The sequence below is a fragment of the Enoplosus armatus genome, chromosome 22, assembly GCF_043641665.1.
Source record: "Enoplosus armatus isolate fEnoArm2 chromosome 22, fEnoArm2.hap1, whole genome shotgun sequence".
Classification (NCBI taxonomy): Eukaryota; Metazoa; Chordata; class Actinopteri; order Centrarchiformes; family Enoplosidae; genus Enoplosus; species Enoplosus armatus.
Window position 1 is genome coordinate 2,185,898 of NC_092201.1, and position 26,021 is coordinate 2,211,918.

The 26,021-nt window shown below is 40.3% G+C and overlaps 1 protein-coding gene across 1 annotated transcript in view; it reads right to left on the reverse strand.

Annotated features, from left to right (window-relative positions):
* plxnb2a.1 (plexin b2a, tandem duplicate 1) overlaps nucleotides 1–26,021 on the reverse strand; it is a 142,445-nt gene that overhangs the window by 77,630 nt on the left and 38,794 nt on the right. Inside the window, exons 2-3 of the mRNA XM_070929238.1 lie at nucleotides 16,969–17,026; nucleotides 1,697–1,749 (exon numbers count right to left, since the gene is read on the reverse strand). The gene's annotated coding sequence lies outside the window, so the exon portion shown is untranslated. The remainder of the gene's footprint in view (nucleotides 1–1,696; nucleotides 1,750–16,968; nucleotides 17,027–26,021) is intronic.

Consider the following 26,021-nt stretch of genomic DNA (forward strand, 5'->3'; position numbering starts at 1 on the left):
GGCCAAAACAACAGAGGCCGTGTATTCCAGCCATCACCGTGGTAGTTAATCTGTTTGTACTCTATCTTCATCAGCGTGTGGTAGAAGTCTTCACACGCCCGAAATAAATTGTTCCAAACAAAAAAAAAAACAAACAAGCCAAACCGGAGAGTTACAGACCAAAGCCCATTCAGCATTACAGCAGTTTAATGTCTCAGCACATCAAGGGGACGTAATAGTTTAAAGAAAGACCATTAGTGAAGCCAAAGAATGCAGAATGACTTCTTCCAGGAAAGGGCTGCCTGGCATGTAAACGTTTGAATGCAAAAATCCCTAAAGAGGGGAAAAGAAGAAATGAACTTGCAGAACGTGCAGAAAAACTGAAGCGTCAGAACCGTGAAGCTGACTGGGAGGAATTCAGTCGCAAAACACAACAAACAACAACAAAAAAAGCTACGCTGTTATAGCATCTTTTAAAACTCGTAGAGATCATTATTTTAGATTCTTAACGAATGTGGCTGCAAACTCCGGGTGGTGTCATGTTTTCTCCACACTGTGCATGTATGCAGTGACGTGCCGTGGCGCTGCGTACCCAAGCTACATCAAAGCTGGGTGTGGTCACGAGCCCAGCCAGCTGTGATGTCGGGCGTGGTCCGAGTTTCAAAAGACTTGTACCTTTCAAGCCATAGAGGACAATGCAGCTGTGTTTTTCCTCTTTTTAAAATCCAGTATGGACTAAACACAAGAGATAATAATAATACACTATTATACAAAGCAAAACGTTAACAAACAAGGGATCATCAGAAACTCACATGTATTTCTTTATTGCTGCTTTTCACCCTTTTTCACCTGTTTAACTGTATTTTATATACTTGTAAAAAAAAAAAAGCACCTGCACACTGAAACTAACTAACAGCTGCCAGCAGGGAAACCTCCATCTGTAAGAGACACGTCGTCACGTTGCTATCATCATCATCTGTTCTCAGATCCTGCGGGGTCAAATCTGAACTACGAGACCCAGAACAACGCTGGAATCAAGGTGGACGCAAGATCCGTTCAGGTCTGGACAAGCCGTTCTGGTTCTGGTGGATCTGGCCTGAAGACCTCTAATCTGCGTTTGTGTATAAACAAAGGTCTTATTGTAATCCCTTCTTCACACGAGGTTGACATCTACATAACTTGAAGCTTAAGTTGAATTATAGTCCCTGTGTGTGTGTGTGTGTGTGTGCTCTCGTATTATCTTTGTGAGGACCACTTTCAGTTTTAGACCATGAAGTGAGGACGTTTTGGGAAAGCATGGTCCAAACTTCTTTAAAGGGCTGTTTGAGACTTGGCATCTTACCACAGTATTAGAAGAATATAATGTTGGTTGTGTTTTTGTGACAGGTGCCTCAACAACATCATAGAGTTCAAATAGAAGAAGAAATATAATAAGAGAGAGGGATGTGTGTGTGTAGAGTGTCAGCAATTGGCTGATATGTGAGAAGAGTGTTTGTATGAGGGGCAGCAGGGTCTTGGCAAGAATTCATTTCTTAAAAATGGCCTGAAGCCTCCAATTAACCCCTGAACCCAGCACCCACAACCCAAGCAGGGGACGGAGGGGGAGGCCTAAACAACGATATGAATACTGTGTGAAAAGGCTGAAAGAGAAAGTAGTCTGACAAGAAAAAAAAAAGACTATTTTTAAAAGTCAGAGGACGTTGTAATCCTTCCTTACCTGTTCAGTGTTCAGGCCTGTTGATCTCTGACGACATCAACCACCTCACTCTCCTAAAAGAAGCACAAAAAGAATTTGGGATTTGTAGCCGGGACTGTCGGTCATCCGATATCTTGAAACCCAGCTCGGATTTGCTGAAACTTGCAGGAAGCCCCGAGGGCTGCACTCGTATTACAGGTCAAAACCAGGCGACATATTTGTTAGTGATTGGCCCAGAGAGGAGCTGCATCATGTTTCGGTGGAGGCACACGTCGCAGGTTTCCATTGTTGACTTCGCCTGAGGAGTTTCAGAGCAACAATGCGAACGTCCTCATACAATATTGCTGGTTGCATGTCTACATTAAACCCAGACTTTTAGTCCATCTGCTCTTGTAATCTTCCAGTTTTCCCACAGTCATTTCAAGTTTAATGTGACGCTGTTATTAGAGAAGTCATAAAGCTGAAGAAGACACTGCTGTTGTGACAGTGTGTGGGTGGTGGTTACAGGGTGGGGCTTTAAAAATACAATAAACCAATAGGAGTCTGGTAGTAAAAAACATGATGATGACTAATGACGTGTCTGTAAAATCGTTTACAGCTTTGGATGCAATTTAAACATGTAGTAGAGCAATTACAAGGGATATTTATTTACTGTAGCGCCACCATCAGGTCAACATTTCACTTGACCAAATACCTGTTAACTAAACTAATTACATTTCCATTAGCTTAAGCTATACTTTGCGCTTAACGCTTATTAGCAAATATGAGCATGCTAACACGCTAACATAAGACGGTTAACGCAGTAAACATTAACTGCTAACGTCCGCATGTTAGCATTGTAAGTGTATTAGCATGCTGTTGGTAGCATTGGGCTAAAAGCACTGCTGCTAGCTACTACTACTACTTCCTACTAACTGGATGCATCACATAAAAGGTAATAATAATGATAATAATCATAACATACAGTAGGGGGAAATAATTACACTTTAATATACTCAAGTATCCTCAACCCACTCAATGATAATGTGAATAATGGTACGAACTCTGTTCCACCAAAATTAAATCTGGCCCGACTGCTACAGAAAAGACCGTGGATCAAAGTGATGGCAGTGTTAATTAAACGTAATTAATTCACAGAAACGGCCAGAAATCTCGTATTATCTTTCAGAGAGAAAAGCATATTACTGCCTGGAATAATAACAAAAAGCTGGAGCTCTGCCTGAGTTTAAACAGACCCCCTTCATCAGGGCACGAATTAAACTAAAGACATTTTAATTTGTGATAATACGAGAAGAGAGCCTCCGTTTTTCTCTCATAACGATAACATTATTGCTTATAGGCTCACCAGGCTCTAAAATAAAGGGACTTTTAAACTGAGAAGATAAAGGAAAAATCAATTTGGGGAGTAATCTTCATAATGAGACAACAGACACATACGAGTGTGTGATGAACAAAGAGCAGCCCTGGCCTAAATGCTGCTGAGTCGGCCTCAGGTGACACAGTTCACAGGTATCTTCATTTTAATTTCACACTCCTCAAGTCGGACGAGGACGCCGCTCGCCTCTCCCGCTCGAACACAAATGAATGTCGCCTTTCACTTCGCATTGAAACAAGTGGCAAAGCAGCTAGTGAGGCGAGACACTGAATGTGTGTGTTGTCGAGTGTGTGTGTGTGTGTGTGTGTGTGTGTGTGTGGTGAAGTTTGTTTGGCAGCACTTCTAACAATGTTGAGGCCCTCGGTGCTATCCAACAGAATGGCCCAGTCTGTCTCCACTCTATCTCAAAGAACCATATGCTTCTGGATAGCAGAGCTGACTCGTGTGTGTGTGTGTGTGTGTTCATTTGTTTGCACAAGTGTGTGTCCATATGTCCCAGCATCTAACATCCAACATCTAAAAAACATCCAGATGGCGAAGCATCAGTCGACACAATGTTTCCTTCCATCATCAGGAAGTAGCTTGAAAAGCGTAAAAAGACAATAAATATTCATCATGTGGGCTTCAGGGAGCGACCGCACAATTACAGAGCCGTTATCTTATTATGATAAGTCTGACAAAAAGAAGACGACGTGCACAATAAGAGAAAGTGTGGTCTAAATAACCCAAAGGAATGGATTAAGTTTGAGAGGAGGCGAACAGACACAAATCCAGTCGTCCTCGTTTACGTTTGAAGCTTTTATCAGCTGGATTTATGTCCTCAGAGCGTTTAGATGGTGCTGAAACACAAAGTCGGTCCAGCGGCAGGAACCAATCAAAACCTTCCTCTCCGGCTCTTTTCAAAGCTCACCGTTTGAGGTGAGACAAAACAGTCGACATCCCTTTCAGTGGCTGCAGGAACAGGTTAACATGCTGATCGAAGTTCTACGTTGATTCACGAGTTCTTATTTCTGCATGTGGACTCACAACAACCTCTGCTGTGTCTCCATTATATCACCTGTCCACCAGAGGGCGCAGGCAAGTTCATTTTTCAACTGTAAAATGTCCCGTTCAGCATGTTTCTAGGTGACTTACTTGTCAATAAAGCTTGAAACCTTTTTTAAAAATACTTTCAGGAGACAAATATGTCATAACTTCTGTTAACTACTGTAACTATAACTATAAATACTGCATTAATGTTTTATTTATTCTACGGTTTTCTGTTTCTTCTCAGTACAAATAATTAACAGGAGGTTCACTGTGACGACAGGTGCATTTAATAATCGTTTATTAATCATAAAAATTTAATTGATTTCAGTTGATGTCGCTCTGTTGTTGAATGCAAGGTGCTTCAGTAGAGAGTGACTTTCTAACTGCATTAAAGAAGACAACAATGGGGAAGACGTCCACTGAGGGCAGAGGGGCCTCATACTATCTGAAACATTTCCATGAGTTTTGTTAAATTTTCAGAGGGTTATTGTGGATTCATCCGTCAGCTCGCCCTCCTCTGACCTCCACGCTGCCTCTTTCATTTTCACTCTCTTCAATATGATTCAACAACTGGCTGTGAATCAGCAAACGGCTGGAAGTTCAGGGCTGCATACTGTTATTATTGGATTTAAAGAATACACTTATTTTACAAATACTGTGACGGCAGCGATGAGGATTTATGAGCAGTTTGAATCCTGATGTTCTTTCAGTTTCTGGCCGAACTTCTACAGTAATGAGGCAGACGGAGGACAGACACACACAGCGGGTCCAGATTGTAGGCGGGGACGCCCTCTGCTCTCTGTTTGACCTCTACGGCAGGAAAAGAAATAGACACACACACACACACACACACACACACACACACACACACACACACACACACACACACACACAAAATGAGTCATGTGTCATGTGCCAAGAGAGACAGTTGAACAACAGCAGCAACGTCCAGAGACAAAGACCCCAAACACACACACACACACACACACACACACACACACGCACACACACGCACACACACACACACACACACACACACACTGAAGTTCATGCTCATTGTGCATTTAAACAAACAACACACACACTGAGAGGCAGAAACAGTGATAAAGCACCAGAAGCTGGAATTAAGCAGCTATAAGTGTTTATTAATCATGTATTTGTCAAAAACTGTAACTCCTCCCATAAGTGGAGTGTAAAGAGATAATGAAGGATAATAGAGTAATAATATAAAAGACTTCATAGGAGGTAAATGTAGACAAATACAGCCACATCATTATGTGTTAAAAACCATTTAATAAACGTTGATGAAGTGCTTATGAGGGTAAAGTAAGGTGTTGCCTCATTGTTGATCTCTCTGCCAACTGAACCTGAAAACTAAAAAAATTCCGAGTCTATAAAATGTCAGAAAACAGAGACCGAGACTCAGAGAATAAGAATCAGAAAAAAGCAGCAGATTCTCACATTAGAGACACTAGAATTTATGGTTTTTCTTTGGCATTTTTTTGTTAAAAATAACCAGTTACGAAGTTCCTCAATCAGCTTATGGATCCACCGACTCATTGTTTCGGCACTGTGACACGTACTGAAATTAAAAATACATTTTAAAGTGCAGCTCAAGTGACACTAAAGTGCAGCTGAGGCCCGCAGATCTTCCTGCTCATTCAAATGAAGGCGACTGATGTGTGACGTGCAGCGGGAGTCGTTTGAGGTGATGTTTGTGCAAAACCTTAAACGTGGGGTCACAAGCTCTGCTGAAAGGATGAAATTACAGTTTCAAACAGCTGAAATCTGATTTTCCCACAGAATCCATTCATTAAAACTCCTCCACCGACTGCAACACACACTGATTTCTAATTTCACACACATGCTCGCTTTCACACAGTTAACAACAAGCTTTAGTGACAAACGCACGAGTGAGTCCTGTTTCCAAACGCTTTAGCCACACAGGTGTGACAATCACGCCGGCTTTACGTCCAGGTCAGCAAACCTCCAGACAGCCGACGGGCCAGACATTTTGTCATGTTACAGTAGGAAAAGCACAGGTGTAAATAACAACATCAATGACGGCTGAACTCCAGTTAGCTGCTCCAGTTTCAGGGTCACGCTTCGCTGGGACTCTCGAACAGGACGGAGACAGCTGTTTCCGACAAACTAGCTCACACAAAACGAGTGGACGCTACCTGCTCGGCTCCAAACAGCGGGCAGGCACAGCGTTAGCGACTAGCTGGTGAAGTTTCTCAGGAGTTGGTGGAGATACAAACATGTCTAACGAATGCTAATGCCGCTCAATGTCTGCTGGATGTGCAAGTCGGCAACTATTTGCAAAAACGTCAGCCACAACGCATCGATGAGGCGTTTGGTGAGTCAGGTTCTGTACAGAGTAACATGATACACAAGAATAAACATGGAAACAACAACAAATGTATACAGTGCTCACATGATGTCATCACGTCGTCCTGCTGCGTTCCAGGTGGCGAGTCGTACAAACGTAAGGAATCGGACAAATCGCCAGGGGAAGCGGTTGAATGCTAACGTTAGCTGTCGTGGGATATTGCCCCTCTGGATTTTCCACTATCTGTCGTCTTTTCAGTTGCTGATCAATCGGGAAGCAGTGAAACGATAACGATTTGTCAGATTCACTACAATTAAGCGACTTGTGGCCTGGAACGCAGCGTGATGACAGCATTTGAGATTCTGTAGGAAAAGAATCTGTTCTAAGCGTTTTAGGGCTCCATCATCCGGCTTAACCAGGTTTAACCATGAAGGTATATAAGAAGGAATATAAGGCCGGACAAAAGACGGTGCAGGTGAAATACTGTGAAGAGGCAGGAAGTGTCAAGAAGAGAGGAGGAAGATTAAAAAAACGATGAAAATGGCAAATGTGTACTGTGAAAAAGATAAATTAGCTATTCTGTCAAAACAGATAATGAATGTTAAAACTATGCAAATGCTGAAACTATCTGCATAAGCCCTTTTTAAACACAGGATTTTAAAATGCGTAAATGACTGCGTAGACGTGTGCATCTGTGTGTGTGAGTGGAGGCTTATTTGTGTAGGATTTTAAGCAATTAGGACAGGAAACAGAGGCGCTGTTGCTTTGGCTTCCCTGTAGGATTGAGCTATGCACCGTCAACACACACACACACACACACACACACACACACACACACACAAACAGCAAATTCCCACAGTGACCGACAACACGGTCTCAGCTGTGAAACATCACGCACACACACGCACGCACACAAATACACACACGTAAGAACACACCCTCAACTTCCTCTTGACCCATTTCCCAAACACAACACACCACCTCTCTGTCTTCATCCCTCCATCTTCCTCTCTCTCCTCTCTCTCCTCATCATGCTGGAAGCAAAGCACACCAGACCACTTCTGCTTTGTGTCACCAGATCAAAAGGACACACACACACACACACACACACACACACAGTTAATCAGTTTGTTTATGAGGCCAAAGACATGTAGGACAGACTCCCTCGCTGCACTGTACTGTGTCTTTATGTAACTCTGCTGCTCTGTTTCAGGGTTCAGGAGGGTCGTGACTCCACTGTAACTGTAGCTGATAACATGGTATATATTTCGGCTTTTATTTACATTTCCTGTGATTAATCATGAGTCTATTAAAGACCGTACCACACCGATTGGGAGTTTAGGTTGAACTGATGCTAATCATGTGTTTTTATCAGCTGGATGAAGTTGTTTTTACCTGCGTTTTATTTTACTATAAGATGAACATCTTGGGCTTTTGGACTGTTTTGGACATAAAAGTCAATCTGAAGGTGCCATTCTGGACTCCAAACAATGAAAAGAATCATTAGTTGCAGTCCTACGTGTCATAATGTTGTTGTTTAGTGGAGCCAATGTTTTCTACGTATATAAACACACCTGGACTTGTTTGACTGATGTCCAAACTTCTCAATGTTGCCTAAAACACAAGTAGCCGAAAGGAAACAGCTAAAAAGAGCAGATTAGTGATTTAAATGAGGAACTATCTCATCAAAGAAAAAGGAAAGACGTGTTTGTTATATATTTAAAACACATAATCACAGACTGGTGTGCAGTGTAAACTAAGTAAGTGATTGAACAACTTTTGGTAAAAAATATCATGAATGTGCTTCACGGTATTGGTCGTAATTTGTCACAAAAATAAGAAAAAACACTTGAAGGTTTGAGGAAAGAAGAGGAGATGAAATGAGGAGTTAAAGGACAGGAGGGAAACGAAGAGGAGGTGTAAAAGTAGCAAGGAGGGAGGAGGAAGAGGAGAGATAACAGGTGAAGAGTTGAACAGAGCTGCAGCAGTTTGTTTAACAGTCTGGCTCTATCAGTATGATCACGGCCACCGAGACGGCCACAGCTCCGAAATGAAGTGTTAACTAAATGGATCCATGCTGGTGGAAGAATTTCTTTGCTTACAGAGATGTGTTTGGAGAGAGGTAAAGAGGAGGAAATGAGGAAAAAGACAGAGGGCAGACAAATCTAAGATACACCAACCAAAAACCAATATGTGAGAGCATTAAAGAAAAAACTTCTCTAACCGTCTGTGTGGATCTTTCTGTCTCATGCTCCTGTACTTTACCTCCCTTTTCTCCCCCAATATCTCACCTGCTTCCGCCCCCCATTTCTCTCTGTATGAAAAACTCATTTCCCAGGATTTATAAAGTAACATCATCTTGCAACAAGCGCGGTGATATTCCTTTATTTCCCCGGAGAAGGTTGACTGAACACCTACCCGCTTCACATTCACTTAATTCCACACATTCATAACTGGGTGATGACAAATACAACCAAACTCCACAGTCCTGTTGTTCATTTAGACTCCAACAACTCAAGATGAGAAGTTCAAATATAATTTTAGCTTTTCAATTAATCACTTAAATGTTTATTCTATAAAATGTCCAAATAAATAGTGGAAAAAATGGCCTCAAACATGTCTTGAGGTTGCTTAAAATCTTCCCGACAAAGTCAAAACCCAAGAGATATTCAATTTGTGATCATCTACAACAGAAAAGGAGCAAATCCTCACATCTGACCAGCTGAAATCAATACGTCACCATCATATAACTTTGTAAGATCCCCACTTGATTTGTCCAATTCAATCGGAAGTTCATACGAGATAAGATCTGTTCAGCTTTATTTAAACTGCTCCACAAAAGAGAAACGGTTTACAAACAGTTAGGAGGCCGGAGGCGCTGTTACCGACTGAGCTAACAAGCTTGCTAACTTACAGTAGTTAACACTAGTTAACTGACAGTTAGCAAGTCAGCTAACGGTAGTTAATACTGGTTAAATGACAGTTGGCAAGCTATCTTACAGTAGTTAATGCTAATTACCTGACAGTTAGCAAGCTAGCTTACAGTTAATAACACTAGTTAACTGACAGCAAGCTAGCTTCCCTCTTCAATGACTCTTTATTGAATGAAATGAAGAACAATCATGAAAACAAAATGCCTGGGAACGGTAAACAGCCCAGGACAAGATAGAAATAGGCTCAGAGATCAAGCGCTAGCGTGTTCCCAGCTTGTTAGCATGTTCCCAGCTTGCTAGCATGTTTGCTGTTAGCTCACCAGCTACAATAGTTTATCAACTAGCCCTGGAAAAGTGTCTCTATGTCACTAAACCTCTAGCAGAAGCACAGATTTGTTTCTGGGACCTTTAAGTTAAAATTGTTGAAAATTTACTGTCAATCAAATAATTAGTTGATTGTTTTACCACTAGATTCAGACTTTTAGCCATAAGATTGATCCAAAACAATGTGAAAACAAGTACATCTTATTTTTTCCAGGTGGCAGATTTTATCTCTTGTTTTATAAAACATTTGAAAAGCAAATAGAAGTTTTAAACTACAGTAATGCCCCAGTGGGGGCTACAAACTAATGTTCTACTGTTATCTAAGGGCAGCTTTGGCGGATTTCCCACCAACAGAAGAATAATTTTGACGAATTATTGAAAACGTAAAGATAAATTCCCAAAATATCTCCATGAGCCTTTAAAACCCATATCAGACACAGCTGGTGTAGAGCAGGCACGGATGGCAGGATAGGTGGGGGCAAACACATCTGGTTCTGCTCAACATGGCTGACATTCCTCAGGGAGGAGGGAGTCTGAGAGAGCAGACTGGATGGTAATGAATTGGTCTTTTTACACCAATGTCAGCGTCATCAAAACTCTCAAACCTCTCCCATCGGGCGTCTCTGCAGATCAGAAGTATGAGGTGTTTACCATGTAAACAAACTCCCACCACTTCCAATCTGATACAACCAATGGGTGTGGGAACTGGGCCGATACCGTGGCCTTCATGTAAATTTATGATTCTTTCCATGGCCATCCATTACTAATGGTCTGAGAGCTGCGATGACTTCAGTGACTACAAATGTTTTTCTTTCCTGGTTTATTACTGTAGTGTTTCAATGTGTCAACAAGTTGGAAAATATCTCCCAGAATGACTTTTTGAATTTTAATTTAAAACAAGAGTAAAGAATTTCTCCTTGGGGATGATAACATGGCTCTTTATCCTCAATTGAACCATGTAACAACTGGATTTCTCCATTCCAGTAGACGTTAGCACTACATGGAAATATGCAGCCTATTCATTCATTTCAGTGAGGCGGAGATGCCAACGTAGAGGATCCAGCAACAGAGACGTAGGGTCGTCCAGCAACCGGGGTCAACTTCATCCAGAACTACTTTGGAATTGGGCTTCCTCGATGGTATCTAATTTTCTCACCAGTACCTGAAGCAACACCCTACATCCACACATCTCTGCTAGTGTTGATTTGAACATGGCAAAACTTTTTCCAACCTCACCTGTACTTGGCCGATCTTAGCTGAATGCTAACATTAGCAAGTTAAAAACAACTGGCCGATCCTAAGCACCGCCTCTTTGCCTCAATGTACCAATCAAGAACGAACTCGGGACAACCTCGGCCATCCTTCTGCTCTTCCCAAGGCCTGAAACAAACCTGGTTAAAAGTAAAGACTCATTTATAAGACATCACAGGCAGCTTAAACTGTGGTTTCATTGTTGATTAATCTCTTGATTCATTTTGGATTAATTGATGAATCATTTGTTCTACCAAATGTCAGAAAATCAATCGTCTTTTTTTTGTCCAACAGGCCAAAAGATATTAGACTTGCACTTTTGGACAATCATCAAAACAATTGCCAATTCATTTTCTGTTAATCATTATTTGAATATTTCTTTCAGCTCTGGACGTTGCCGTACTGTTTACCTAAAGCTGTCTTAACAAGTAACCAAGGAAGCTAAAGACTGTTCAACTATTCTATCTGACTGATGTTACTATCCTTGGGGCCGAGTTTAGTAGGGTCTCATGAACGTCGGGAGTTTTTCCGATACGAATCTGCCTGGTAACTACTTAAAAACCACCATTTGTTGGGAATGTGGTTGTGAAATCATGGCTTATCACAGTAGTATCAATTATGTAAAACTGACAAAGTCACGTAGGAAACAGGCTGAGACGTCATCTCAAACAGCTGCTTGAGTTTGATTTTTCTTAATAGCAGACATCTATTTTCGGGGGGTAAATACAATCCCTCACACCCCTGTTTCTCCACAGAGCTTAATCGAGCAGAAATGCAATATAAAAAATAATATTACAGACACACAATCGAACTCCAGTCAAAAGACACGACAGCCACCCAGAGCAGCAGCAGTGGAAATCAGAACTTCTCTCTCTCTCTCTGCGATAGAAAATGAAATGCCAAGCCAGGCTAAGGACATAATGAAAAAGCTATTATCAGCATGAGCTTTCATCAGCACTGCATTCAACCATGTTCAATACAAACTGATTCTCTCATCTCATGCTGTACCGTTCTGAATGCTGGGATATAATAAAGGAGGCGAGATAAGAGAGAGAGAGATCACTTTTTTTTTTTTCTACCCCCCCGTTGAAGAAGTGCATCAGCACATTTACAGACGAGGCAAAGTTTTTATGAGCGACACACACGGACACATTCGCCGTCGCAAAGGCCAACATAATCAACCTCTCATTGTACGAATCTGATATATTCAAATCATTAGTAGAGTCTGTATATATATATATATATATATATATATATGTTTATACTTTCTTTACCTCCTATATGTGTCTATTTGTCAGACTCTTAATTTTCCTGCTTTGTTGCGTCTAATTCTTGATGTATTTATTCTCTTCACAGCTCTCTATCCATCTGTCACCTCCAGCATTACCGTCTCTGAATTCAAATACTGTCGCTTCATACAATATTCAATGAAATATTGAATTATATATATATTACGATACAATATTCAAACTATATCACGCATATTTTAAGGTGTAATGAGGAGGGTCTGAAGTCAGGACTGGAAGTATGAGCTAGGCATCAAATTGATGGACACATTATAAAAGACTCAAACTGGCAACATCGACATCATCAACAGGTTTATCACTTTTTAGGAGGATTAGATAATGACACATTCATAACAGCTGAATGGAGTGAGTACCAGTCCCTGCTCTGCAAAGTGAGCCTGGTACATTAACATTAATGTTGCATTATGGGTTGTTTTGATGTTTAAGTGGCCATGATGGTATATTCAGGTATATTTTTTGTAGTTTTTGTAGTTTTCTGGCTCCTCTCTTGCCCCGTCAAGACTTCACTGTTGCAGCATTCACGGATTTCCAAACTTCCAAACTTAAAAATAAGATCCAAGTCGTAATAAGCCAGAACGATCCTTGACGTTCACCTCCACAATGGCTGCTGCTAGCTGTCGGCCATTAACGCCTGTCCGACTAACTAAGAACAATCTCTTTCATCCGTCTCTGCTAGATGAAACATTTTCATTGTGTTAAAATGCAGGCGTTCAATCTCACAATTACCTCCTTTTGACAGACATTCTCACGGCCACAGAATCACTCCTGCAGGGAAAATTTGGAGCGCATAGGAAATTGAGAATGCTTTTTGTTAATTGAGGCCTGTGCAAACATGAAAGCTCTGTGGTAGAATAAAGGGATAATGGAGGTTATACAATTTGAGGTGTATGTGAGGATACGTGTATCTCAGTGGCTTTTTGGAGTGTTTGGAACATGTTTGATTTGTATTCAACGATTGTTCTGTTTTTTTGCATTATTTTCTGTTTATTTGTTTGGTACATTATTTATTTGTTGTGGCTTTAGCAGTTTTGATTGAGTTTATTTATTTGACCCTTAAAAACAAACCTTACTCACTTTTAATGTATGTATGTTTTAAAGCCTGGTATATGTAGCATAACATATATAATGTTTGAAACAGGGCTGTAAATAACCATCCTTTTCATTGTTGTTTAATCTACCGATTATTTTCTATTGTTTATACTGCAAAACATCAGGAAATAGTGGAAAATGAACATCACGTCTTCAGGAGTTTTGTTTAATCCTCATAAACTGGAACTAGGGAATGCCATGTTTGGCAAATATCCTTGAAAATTACTTAAAATGTATTATTCAATATCACAATTGTTGCCGATTAATTTTCTATCAATCAACAAATTAATTAATTGACTAATCATTTCAGCTGTAGCATCAAATATCTCCAACTGACATCGCAAAGACAGTAAATATTAAAATAATAATACATTCCTTTCCTCCCACAATCAATGCCATTTGACAACTTTAAGAACCTCTTGCCTTCTTTTTAGAAAACAATAACACGGCTCTACGATCACATTTATTCTCTACAAATCATAACAAACGTGTGAAGCTGATCCAGAGGAAGAAGCTACATTGGATAATCTTCCTCTAAATGTGCAATGCATGCTACAATTCAGTTGAAGTTGGACTTCCCTGTCTGCTGGACCAAATAATCCATCTATAATAGTGTGCATGTTCACAGTGACGACTTTAAGACGCCATACTCAATCTGCATTTGAGCCTTTAAAATGGAGACTTTTCTGGAGCAGGAAAGGAACTGTTACATGCGTTGACAGTAATACTGGCAGTCCCTGTCTTCTGCACTGTGTGTGTGTGTGTGTGTGTGTGTGTCGTTTGTAAGTGTGCGAGTGCACTTCACATTTTTTTTTGAGCCAGCCTTCACAGCTGCAGCTCCCCTCTGAGACACACAAACACCCACACAGAAATAAAGATGCAAACACACTGAACTTCCTTATACAAAATAAACCAGAGCTTTCCTGAACGCCTCCCACAGGAAAGAAGGAGAGTGTGTGTGTGTGTGTGTGTGTGTGTGTGTTTGTAAGAAGTGTTTTCAAAACTAGTTTCTCAGAAAAATAAAGAAACTAGATATGAATATATATATACATTGGATAGAAAATAACAATTCGTTCATGTTTCTTAATGGGCTTTATTTACGTGGGTCCAGTCATATTAGAAGGAAGGACTGCAACTAATGTTTATTTTTACTATCCAGTTAATGAATACTTTTTAATTAACCGTTTGTAAGTTGGACCCTGTGCATGAAAATGAACAAAATTAAATGAATGCATCAAAGTTGGAATATTCACCGCAGTGAAATAAATACTGAATTCTATCTGAACATTACTTGGCTAATATTTTTCTCTTCAGACCTACAGTTGCAGAAGAAACATGCAATAACATCTCAACAACAACTCTCTCCTTAACAGGACATGGACCCCATATTATCAACTAAACAATCTGAGACTAAAAACAACTGCTTGGGATTTTGTTTGTCATTAACGTATACAAATGTCTTGGTTAAAAGTCTTGGCATTCAGTCTGTTGGGGTTAACTGAGCTGTAAATGTAGATATAGCAGGGTGTTATCTGCATAGAAATGGATGTCAACATGTCTACAAATAATAAATAAAAATATACTGAATCCTAAACACAATCCAAACTAAATATGAAGGATTAAAGTTCTTGTGTCATTCAGCAAGACTCAGTCTTTTCAAATACAGACATTATAGTATATATCAAGTCATTCATGATATTTTAGTTTCTTAAGTTAAAGTATGAAGTAAATCGCAATTGTAAGTCTCTCTGATACAGGACTGTGACTAGGGCTGGGTTCCATTACCAAAATAATACTTAATACCTTTCTTTGTGTCTATACAAAACCCTATTTTTCATTGTACAAAGAAGCTAAAGTTAAATGTTGTCTAAACTCAAGGAGGAGAAATAATAACTTTGTCCTTTAAATTGTAAATGTGTAGTAAATGTAAATGATTAAAATTACGGTTTAAATGAGGAACTATCTGATTTAAGAAGTAAGTAAACAAGATTATAAATCTAGCCAGACTGCCATATTTTGTTCGCTACCAAAACAGTGTTGAGGTTTGATAAACAGGAGCTCCTCCATCTCAAAGTAAACCAGCCGAGTGGCGACTGTCCAGCTCAAATAGTTTACACTCACTGAAAGAAATAGCAGATATGATAACTTTGTTAAATATACACTGTATTATTAATAGCCAGCCTGGGGTTGTACTAAAGACTGTTTGTGATACGGCACAGTTTCATAAATGCTTTATTATTACAGCTGAACTACTTCCTGTATCAGTGGCATTATCAGACTTCCTGTATGCTCTTTGTCACCCTGACAGCCTCCCATGTGTTTACACTCACACACAAACACACTGCAAAGCCTCACACTCGAGAAATAATGTGTGTTTGTGCGTTATAAGGCCAAATAATTAGGCAACAGCGCTGCAAGGCTATGTGTTGACACAGCAACTACAGTTTAATGAACTGGTTTTATGAGAATTTTATGTGACATAGCCGATAGAAAGAAAAACAGGAGCCCTTTGTCTGAGTGGAGGAATTTATCAATAAAACAACATGTCGCACTAAGTGCCCCATGAGGCTGTAATACTCATTACACAACAGAAAGCAGTAAAAGTTGTTGGATGGATGAAAAATAGCTATTAAAGTAATTGTTCTTAGATCTTCATCACTAGTGGGGGGGAATAAAACGACATAAAGTTTGGTCAGAGTTTGGTGCCAGAGGAAGGGCCATGTTGTTACCAAAATCAAAGGGGTTTATCCTCGGTGGCAATGACAGTGATTCCCAATGCCCGGAGAAGTCATAATTACATAACTTTGGCCGGTAAAAACCTTTAATTTGTCATGTTCTCTGTGTGTCTTCATCACTGTCTGTCAAGCACACAACAGGATACTGATTTTGAAATCAAGTAGATCATCATTAAACAGGTAATCAGTCCGTTATAACCCACGTAGCTACTCATATGTTCATATTACTGCTGTAACTAGCTAACATTAGTAAAAAAGTTTGAGAGAGCTTGAAAGTTTGTTTGGAGGAGGTAAAAGGCCTAACGTAGGTGTTGTAATATACAAACATTTGACTTTTATTATTTAGAAATTTGATAACATTTAGCATATTAGCATGCTATATAAGGAATGAGAGTAAAGCTGAAGCTGGAAAGGAAACTTGGACCTGGTGTTGGTGCCATGATTCATCCTCTTTTTCCTAATCCTTAATTCCCTAATCCATTTTGAATAGTTATTAGTAATAATTTACCACCAAAACAAACCCAAAAATGAACCAAAATGAAAACAAGTTTCAATAAATTGGGGGGCGTACAATGTAAACAATTTACAATGTAAACTCTTTGATTCCGGCTCAGGAATTTTGTCCACATTTCCAGTCTGCCTCTCGATTATATACCATAACATGAAGGCAAAAATGCCCAAAAATAAAGTTTCTATAAAATATATCGTTTAGAAGCAGTGTCTCCATTAGTATGTACTGGTGACACAAGCTCTGTCTCTCTAAAACTCTGAATCAACATCGGCCTCACACATCCAGCATCGGCCAGACAGTTAAAGGCAGATTATCTCCTGAAGGACAAGAAGACATCATTTGAAAAGATTAGAGAAGAGATGTAGAAAAGGCAAAGAGAGTAGAGGTGATCGAGTCTTCTTCCTCACCTGTTCAGTGTTCGGACCTGTTGAACTCTGGTGTCATGAACCACCTCGCTCTCCTCTCCTACGCAAAACACAAAACATTACATTTGTCATTTAGCCATTTGGCTACATTTGGCTTCATGAAGATTTGGAGATCATTCATGCAAATAAAGAAATTCATTATACTTTGTGCAAACTTCCTCTTAACAGGGGACCTACAGCCATTTTCAAACTGTACAAAGAACTGACGCAAAACATATAAACACAAACATGGCTGACAGTTTGAACATTAAAAAATATCACTGCTGTGTGAAATACTAGGTAATTTATTTTTTGAGCTTAAATGGGAGTTTCATAAGAATCCTCCTGTGGGGTTTTGTAGGCGTTTCATCAGCCTTGGCAGTCAATTAGATTTAAAACATGTAAATTGACAAAATTGAAGCCATGAGGTACAAACTGCCTTTCGAGGGAAGGTTAATTATGCAGAGAAGCAGCTAAAAACTGAGGAGGCAGGAACAGCGAGGAAGACAACTTCAGGAGACAACGCCCACTCACCGTCTCTGCTAAAAGAGTACTTGACAAAGTAGGACGCGCACACACACTTTCACACACATACATGCTAATTACACTTCATGGAGGCAACGCTCCAAGTTTTTCTATGACTCAGCCTAATCAGACGTTAGTGGTCCATGTAATGTGGACCAACCTCATCAACCACCTACACTACCAATCACCCATGAGTCAGAACACTTGACTCTGCACTCTGGCAGGATGATCAACCTCAGATTGACACACTACTTCACAGTTACCATTGATTAAACTCCTTTCATGGCGTTCAGACGTTCTGACCCAAGTCCTTCCCCATGTAGGACCAAAGGATACCGTAATCCTGGATCAAAGGTGTGTGTGTGACCTTGTGGGCTCACCAATGTCTACCAATTGTTGTCAATATTTACCAATAAATACGCTCTTCACAACCACAACACAATCAACAAACTCCACAAAGCTGCATTTCTATTTATTCCTTTTACATTTGTTCGTTCACCTCTCAGACGTTACGAGAACATTTCGCTCCTCTTACAAAGTCGAGTCTCTTGTTAAGAGGAAAGAAGGGATAGTTGGATGGATTTTAACATGTTCACTCCGTAATTAACTGGATATTATGCATACATCCCGCCATCTGCCGATCGATCCTGCATCTATCCAGCGGTAAATACAACCTTCTGTAGCGCTGCAGCACAGAATGTCCTTGGGACTTAAATAAACCCTCCAGCATTCAAGAGCAGTGGTGGTTCACGTTTCTATACCTCATTAGCCTGAAATTCCATTAGTGAAGTAACAAGAAGTGTTTGTGCTCAATATTGAGGCTGTTTATACGTTTTCATGTATTTCCCCGAAGAGTCCAGGAGACCCAGCATGGGAAAGATTTGAGTTTTTCATTTAGAAATGAATCACAGAACAATTCAGCCACGAGCAGATAAAAGCTGTGACAGTAGTTTCTTTCCTGAATTAAATGGTATATAACGGAGGACAGGATGATGAGATCTCTGCAGTCCTGACTTCATGTACTGGACCATGAACTTTGTCTGCTCCACTTCTCCGACGGCCCGAAGGAAATTGTTCCAAAGCTTTGTAACCCCAGACCCCTGCACACTTTTAGTACAGATTTAAGGATTTTATGACGCTAAAGCAGCAAAATAGCATTTTACTTCAAGTGCTAGCATGTTTCTTGTGCTCTTCAGGTTTTATTTGAAGCTTAATAAAACCAGAATATCAATGTTTGTCATCACAGATAGATTTTTACCCTCCTCACATGAAGAAATACCAACCACAAGCTATTATGTATTCACCACTTCAGATGTGGTATATACTGATATTCTATCCCATGATGATTAATTATTTTTCTGGTCAGGGAGTGTTGACACATCCATTTTTGTTTCCTTAAGAATGATTAATAAGATTAAAATCTCCGCACTTCCAGATCAAATTTAAAAAACGTCTTTCCTAAAATCCTAGTAGTTTTTAGACCTTGACGTTTAGAAAACAAAAATGAAGACATCTTTAGACTTCCTTAAACTTTCCTCCAGTAGCTGAAGTTCTCACCCGGCCGCAGTGATGTGTACTCAGGGTGTATTCAGTGAACCGACCGTGACTGTTGGGCGAGGTCAGAGGTGCAACAGCCCTGTTTATTTAAACCAGAGGAGTTCAGTGAAACGATGCTTTGCAGCTCCGCCTTACTCTTCACAGTCAGAACCAATCAGCTTGTGGCTGGAAATCAAGGTCGAGCCTGTCAAAGTCAATCATCTTTGTTGTCTACTCTTGCAAGAATCTCATGAGTTTAAAGCCCTTGAATAGTTGGCCTACGGTGCTGCAAAAACACCTCAAATGTTCAGAATCAAATCTGAAGTCGCCCTCTGAACTACTTCCCACAGCTCACATTTTTTCACTGATTAAAATACAGTAGCAGCCATCGAAAACTGATTGAAGGATCTGATCCTCCCATCACGTCTGTACATATTCACTGACCCAGTGCGCCTGAAATCAGCTGTTATTATCTTTGACGCGTTCGACGAGTGTCTGGTGTTGTGTGATGGTTGGAAAAACAACTGAGCCAATTAGGCCGGACTGAGGTCGATGCTCCTAGCGTCTGCTACCAGAGGTTTCCTGTAGACCCTACCAATACATCACTGGCTACTGATTGGTTAGGCTAAATTTCGTGATGTGATGATTGTGTAATTATTAGGCTGCACTTTTCCTAAACCTCAAGATATCGACTTCCTTAAAGAGCCGCTTCACGCCAGTTGGAGATGCTATTGTCGCCCTCCGGTGGTTGAATTTCTACATTGCTGCAGTGACATACAAGTGTACTCAGGGTGTGGCTAGTACTCTATGACATCAGTGTTGTGGGCGTGGTCAGCGTTGAGACTTTCAACCAGATGAGGCCAGTGAAATGGACACTTTCCAGCTCGGCGTTACGTTACTATGGAAGGACGCTCTGGTATTCAGAAAAGCCCTGATGGCTGGAAATCCAATAAAAGAAGGAGTTAACAGCTGCATTCTTGGAATCCCCCTCCCCTGTATTATTGATGCCTGTATCAAATGACTGCTGAGAAGAGACGCATGAGAGTGTTAAGAAATGGGAGTGAAGTAAACATATGGAACACCAGAGAAGAAACATAACACCCTGGAAGAAAAAGAAAACAGGAGGAGGATGAAGAGAAAGAGATTTAGCTTCATCATGTGGTGCAAACTGAAACCTGCATATACTGTAAACACACACACACACACACACACACACACACACCTCTGCTGTATGACAGATGGCGAACGAGCGTTGAATGCTATGATGTGATTTGCAGGTTGATGTGTTTTTGCTGGCGGAGTATTTCATGATAGTTTATTACACTTTGAGTCTTTTAAATCAACGAAAACACACACAGACACACACACACACACACACAGGGAGAGGAGCCTTGTAAATCAGTTGTGCTGGCTGCTTCTTATCTGAGAAATGCCAGCTATGAGAGCAGGGCGGTACAGCGAGCTGAAGGCTGTGCAGCTGAGCTTTCTCTGCCTTTAATGATTCGCGTGGCGTCGCTGCCTCGCTGAACAGCGAGGAGGAGGCGAGCGGCTGCCAGGTTGAGGTAAGAACAGCATCACAATGTGCAAGTAATGATGAAACATTATGAAACGACACTGTATGCTTAACTAATGTTTCAACACGGATCACGCCGTTACATAATCGGCTGAGTCGGCACTAAACTGGTTAGACTGGTTCTAAAATTAACACCAGCGCCAGTGTGAAGTCCAACACGGATGACGACGGATGCTAAACCGTCTCTGTGTTAAACACGACTCTGTTTTTGATTTATTCTAATGCAACGTTGATCTGACTCCGCTCAAGGATGCATGGTCAGTTGCTTTCCAATGCCAGGCCACAAATTTCACGTTTTTTCCAATGAGGTTTGGTTTGGTTCAACTCGATGTACATTTTGCCGGAGACAGACGTCCCCGCGAGTACACTGAACAATAGCTGACAGTTTTCCACTCGAATGTCAGCATGAACTCATGAACTCATGAATTTCTTGGTCTTTGCTTCTGAATTTGTAAGTTTTGCCAGATTTCTGCACCTAAAAAGAACAAATGTAATGCAAGAAATACAGTATATAATGTAGTTATAGAACCACGTTTTATTTTATGGTGCTAAAATGATATGATATATACTGGAAGTCTTGGAACCCAACAATACAAAATGATGTTTTTTCAACACAATTCTTCGCTGACAGTGAATGTTTTTTATTAGTTATTATTATTTATCAAACAAAATGAGACAGAATTCTCAAGTAAAATACAGAATAAAATGAACACAATTTGGTTTAAAATCAGACAATATCTGATCAAAGTAGAAGAGATCAGATGCTTCTGATCAAGCACACCTTTTTGTATTTGACTATTTTGAAAACGTAGTTCTATGTACTTGAAAACTAAACCACAAAGTATTTACATGTAAACTATTGTGAACAGTGCGACCATCCTCTGAAGACAGTCTATGTCCCCGTCTATGTTTGGAGTATTGACCACCTGAAGGCTTGCAAAGTTAGGTTGCTGCTCTCCTCTGTTTTATATTAAAGATGTTAACGTGGCCTCTGGGAAAATGTGACAGGCCTTTTCCAATATTTTCTTACGTTGACAGATTATAAAAACAACTGTTAGCTGCAGCCCTGGTCCCAATGCAGAACACCCACAGACACGTCTCAAAACTCCCGCAGCACCATCCACTGCTCCACCTTTAATCTGTATGTGTCCACTTCTTCCATGTTGGCCGATCGCCTCCTCACACCTGCAAAGCTCCGCAGGCAGCATCGTATTCAGTGACGTACTGCAGATGTTTTGTAATTGATGCTTAAAAGTTAATTCTTTAAAACACAGACACAAACTATCAGGTATTAAAATTAAAGAGCAACTTTATTATTCGTCTCTTTTGTTTTCTGCTCGCTGCATCACCTTATCTTAAAACACATTATGCAGAAATGTGACAGTTGCTGAGACACTCCGAGGTTGTAATAATCACAGTTTTTGAACGGAGGATTAATTAACGACGGTGGTAATTTCTTTTTTCTTTAAGCCAAACATTTTGAGGTTTTTGGAATTAAAAAGACTTTTTCTCATCAATCTTAAAACTCTCTTCCTCCCGTCGCCTATCTGGTTCACGCTCTGTTTTTTCTCCCTGAATCTCTCCTTCACAGCCTCAGTGTTACCGCTCAAACTGTGTGGTTAATCCACTGTGGCATGGTAAAGGCTTCACACACACACACACACACACACACACACACAGGTCTGTGCCTGTAGTGGAAGCCTTGCAGACATGGGATTTCCTTTCACATCCAATTGAGACCAAAGAAACTTGGTGAGAAGAGCATGAAAAAGATAAGCTGCAAACACACACACACACACACACACACACACACACAAACATCTGTGTAAATATCAAACCAGCATCGCACACATACATCAATAGCCTAAACACAATGTTAACCTGATATAACATGCAGCTTATAAACCCCCCAAAGAGACATCAACTGTACACAAAAAGGACCACCCTCCACACACACACACACACACACACACACACACACACACACTCTTCTTCTTCTGTAGGAGTATGCAGACAGGAATTTGTTGGGACGTAATTACAATGTGGAGTCTGAACAGCATCCGATTAAGATCCAGAGGTTTTATGGCAGGCCTTTGAAGAGCTCCGAGAGCAGCAGCTCAACCAGACTGCACACACACACACACACACACACACACAGCAGCTTTCCAATGCAAAAGCGTGATTTCATTCGGAAGCCGTTTCATATACTGAAACATTAGCGACAATCAGAGTCTGATCCTCAAACCTACTTTCTTCACTGATCAGTTATTATCTGAAGACGCGTGACAGCTGTGTGGCCGTAACGTGCTGTAGCTGGCGTTTTTTTCATTATGATCTTTGAGATAGAAGATAGCGGGGAGCGAAGGGAAATATGGAAGACAAATGATATGCAACACAGATCGTATCAGGGCCCAGTATATGTGTATATGTGACCACATGGACTGTGCGAGAGGCCACCAGCACGCATCTGACGCTGTGACGAACACAAAGCTCTGAAAGGAAACTCAAAGCTGCACTAACCAATATTTTTACATAAACAATGGACTTTACGGAGAGTTTTAGCGTCTTTCAGCTCATTGTTTTGGTTTTCCCGCACGCAAATTGACTGTTTTGGCCCTGAGATCTTGATATTTTTAGCTAGCGTTGGCTAAACTCAACATTAATTGGTTTCCCATCTGCTAAAACGGCAAGAATGAAGGCTTGTCACTACTCTGGGTTCTTTTAGGGACAACTAATCAGTAAATCACCATAATAACGCTGTATTATCCATCATAAACACGATGTGTTCAGTCATAAATATATATATTAGAGTGGCCTCCTTCCTGCATGTTGACACATGAGGAGTGCAGGAAGATTACTGGCGCCGTGTTGAGGAATATACTCCACCCTCACACATCAGGCATCATGTTCACATGCAGACAGAGATGAGTGTGTGGGCAGGAAGACAAATGTAATTACTCCAGTTCGAAACTTTCCAGAAGGTGCTATTGATCTATTTATTTTTTAATAAAAGGCGCTGAAAATGTCTGACAGGTTTATGCTTAAAGAGGCAGAAGGAAAAATACAAATGTAGAAATGAAGCTTCTCTCAGTGTTAAATCCAACATGGCTTCCACCAAACATTACTTGTGTTGTCCACCTCTGATACGATGGATACGACCCAGTTTGACGGATTACAGTAATTTAGTTATCAATTAGTTATTAATACTACCCTGGTTCTCTGTGAGGGGAAACTTCAATGAACTGTTTCTAGTCGTTTCAACTAGAGTTTATGAGCTAAAATGTGTTTTATTTGTGGTTTCTGAAGCAGTAGAAACTCCAAGTACTTGGAACAATCGTATTTTTTCCAAGAGCTCCATCTCACATTATATCGACCAGAGCTATCAAATTAACACTCAAATGCCAGAGCCAGGACCTATGAGAAGCACACTACGTATCAGATATGTTATTGATGTTCATACTGGAAGTGAGTGACTAATAAACAGTGTTGTTTTCCACAGAGGCTTTGTGCTGACCGTCTGCAGTGAGTCAAGACAAACAATTCGTCTCTTCAGGAGAAAATAAAAGCAGCGGCTGAATTCTGATCTACTCTGACTCTCTTCATAAATAATGCATTTTAGTTGACTAGTCTGTTAGGAAGCACATTTTTTTGCAAATGTGTATTTTTGGTGACTTGCTGACAAACATAGAAAACTGGTTTAAAAAGGTACAATTGTAAGTCTTTGTTCTGTTATTAATTCTTTATTTTTGACTACTTCTGTTCCACCAAATGAACAACATCTATCCTGCTGCTTCAGAGAAAGCACAGCTGATATAAACAATCCACAGTCGGTCAGGAAAAGTCATGTTTTAAACCCCTTAAATCACCTTTAATAAAAGATAAATAATGACTAGAAATGTCCGGTATGCTGTGCTTTAGCTTTGTACGTTTGTAAGCCACAGTTTAGAAAAAAAACTCTAAATACCACAACATTGATCAACAGCCGCCTGTGACCATGAGGACTAATTTACCATTCAGAGGAGATTCACCCCGAGGTGAACTTGAAGGAAGTAGAGAAATGTCAGCTGACAGAGAGGACTTTCATCTTTCAACCCTTTTTTTCTGTTCTTATCGTTGAGACTCGACACACAAATCAGGAAAATCCAAACAGAAAACAATATTTTGGGTAGATCTGCCCTCTCTGAAGTTGGGTTTTCGTGTCGTCGCTCAACATTTAATCTTACCGACATTAATACGTGTTGTGCTCCGACCTTAATGTGTTCTTGAGGTTTTGCAGTGGATTTACAAGGTTTTCTGATTTCAGTAAGCAGAGCTTGACACAATCACAAGACCCGTCATGGACACTCAGAGACCAGTTCCAGCAGTCTAAACCCGATTCACTCGATTTTCCATTGCTTTAAGCACTCGTGCAATGAGTAGAAGTATACGAGGCATTTTAAATGCCATGCTAGCAGCTCTGCGAGGCTTTACGGAGACACAGCAGCGCAAGTTAAATGTTATTGTCAGCATGCTAACCTACAACTAAATGGTGATATTTAGCAGGTTTAATGTTCAAGGTCTTAAGGCCGGTCCACGACTGTCGCATCCTTGTTGCCGCGATCAGGATCTGCTCAAATCAGGTTCGAACAGACCCCAGAGCCCAATGCTGTGTATCGTTAGCGTCGACTGTGTATTGTTTTCTTTTGTTTTTTACTTTTTGTTGTTGTTCAGTCAAATACAATAAACAAAAGAGATCCCCATCTTGCTGTCGGTAGGTCGCCAGTTTCTTCCCTGATTGTAGCACGTCTGTACGATCAAAGCTTTTGTTTAGCGTGTTAGCATGCTAACATGGGCTAATTAGCGCTACACATCCTCTCGGGAACATCAATTTCACGACAATCCATCCAGTAACGTTGTCACCGCTAGAGCTACACTGATAGTGTGGCTAAAAATTAAAAAGATAAAAACAGAAAAATAAACAGAAGGAAGGTCAAGGTGGACACTAAAGAACATTTAAGGTTCAGCATAAGGCTGAAAGCTTTTAAAGTCGTATCCTCTGGAGGTTTATTTTAGCTAAAAGCTGCTTCTTTATGTTTAATATCATTATAAAAGAGTATACATATATATATATATATTTATATATATATATATTCATCATAAGATCATCATATTGTTAGCATGGACAATCTACAGGGGACACGTGGTTCTCCTTGGTTTCTGAATGCATACATGCTTTAAAAGTCTCTTTGTACTCTTTTAAGAAAAAAGACCAAAAGACTTCCAAATCAATAAGAAGCCCAGTGTGATTAGTTTCCACGGAGCAGATCACTGGTAACCCACTTTAGATCAATGGTAAACTTGTGGAGAACTGCTTTTCTTTGATGATAAAGAAAGCAAATCAACATGCCACTGAACATTCCTCCTCCTTATTAGCCACTGGCAA